This window comes from Halyomorpha halys, unplaced genomic scaffold (assembly GCF_000696795.3).
Source record: "Halyomorpha halys isolate HHAL.00 unplaced genomic scaffold, Hhal_1.1 Scaffold367.1, whole genome shotgun sequence".
Lineage (NCBI taxonomy): Eukaryota > Metazoa > Arthropoda > Insecta > Hemiptera > Pentatomidae > Halyomorpha > Halyomorpha halys.
The window spans coordinates 436,708-438,434 of NW_027115775.1; positions in this window are offsets into that span (position 1 = coordinate 436,708).

Consider the following 1,727-nt stretch of genomic DNA (forward strand, 5'->3'; position numbering starts at 1 on the left):
ATCTATTGTCATAGTAATTTTTTGTTTTTGTTTAGTTTCTGATGCTGTATTTAAAAAAATAAAATAAAAGTAATTATTATTATCTTATATTTTATTTAACCTGATGAAAGCTCGAAACTTATTTATAGTCGGTCAAGTCGCTGGATGCATATAAATGAAATCCTAACCAAGTTTTAAATTAGATGAAACTGTATAATTTTTTACTAAATTAGTAATTAATCAGGATAAATCAACACAGTGTATGTATGAATATTTAAAGACAGTAACAAATTTATATCCTAACCCTGAACATGTATAAGACTGGCCTGTGAGTACGCTGAATTCTGTGGTGTTAGAGTGACCACAGAATTTGGGATTGCTCTCACTCCCCCCCCCCCAAAAAAAAACAATCCTTAGAATCCGCCCTAACGTTTAACTACCGACCGGCAAAAGAAAAGTTCACCTTGACATTACGTTGCTTTTTCCTGACATCTGGAATACGGTTTATAATCACGTTCAGAATCGCCATGTCTCGTTTTACACTTCTTACTCCTGTAGGCCATCTACCATGTTAAAACAGGTATACTTTATTTGATTAGTTATGAAAATCGAAGGTTCTTTTAATATAGTATTATTTCGTAAGGGTTTCATAGAGATTTTACAATGAATATAAAAGTAGCTTATACTAGAATTCATGAATTTTATTATTTTTCAATTCACATTTTTTATTTAAAATATTTGTTTATTGCTATTTACAACTGTATATTATAATACATTAACTAAATATGATCTAAATTAAATTGGAGTGTTATTGGCGTGTAGAGAAACTACCGATTGGTAGCACTCTAATGAAATTTTACATAAGCTGGTCTCGTGGCTATCTTCTTTTCAGGCACCTCGGAGGATTGTCAGGAATGGAAGAGGATATAAGGTTAGAAACTAGGGGGTTTGAGTGGTTAGGGAGTTTATTATGGAAGGAGTGATATCTGGTTCGGGCTAGATCGGTTACATAGGGAACATTAAGGTCTTTATGTATGATTTTATTTGTGACAAAGTAAGGAGCATTGAGGATTTTACGAAGGATTTTGGATTGAATACGAGAGGAATTCAAAGGTTTAGTGGAGCCCCAAAGGTCAACTCGATATGTCCAGATTGGCCTTATTACAGTCATGTAGATCATTTAGTCAGTAGTCTTTTGTAATGTGTTGGAAGTTTAGACCGTTTGTCTAGTAAGTGTTGTAATAGTCGAAATCGACGTGCAGTTTCCTGTCTTTTCAGTCTTGTGTGAGGATTCCAGGTTAAATCGTTTGTCCAAGGCAGCGGATCTGTTCGACGGGGGTAAGAGTAACATCATTAAATGAAACTGTAGGGGAGTCAGTAGGTTTACGACGAAGGGTAAAGGTGACTTGATGAGATTTGTTGGAATTTATCTTAATCCTCCAATTATGATACCATTCTTCGAGGGCTGTGATATGGGATTTTTTGGGATACAATTAATGGGTTATTATTAACAGCGAACACACATGTGTCATCGGCATACGTGGTGAGGATAGTTTTAGGATTGGTTGGAATGTCAGTTGTATAGACGGTGTAGAGGGTGGGACCAAGGATACTACCTCAAGGTAATTCAAGGAACAATTCAAATTTAAATTATAAAAACAGAAAAATTGAAAAATTATTCTCTAAATTCTGTTGCAATAATACCATATTTGTAAATTAAATTTCAAAAAAGAATTAAATAAATAATA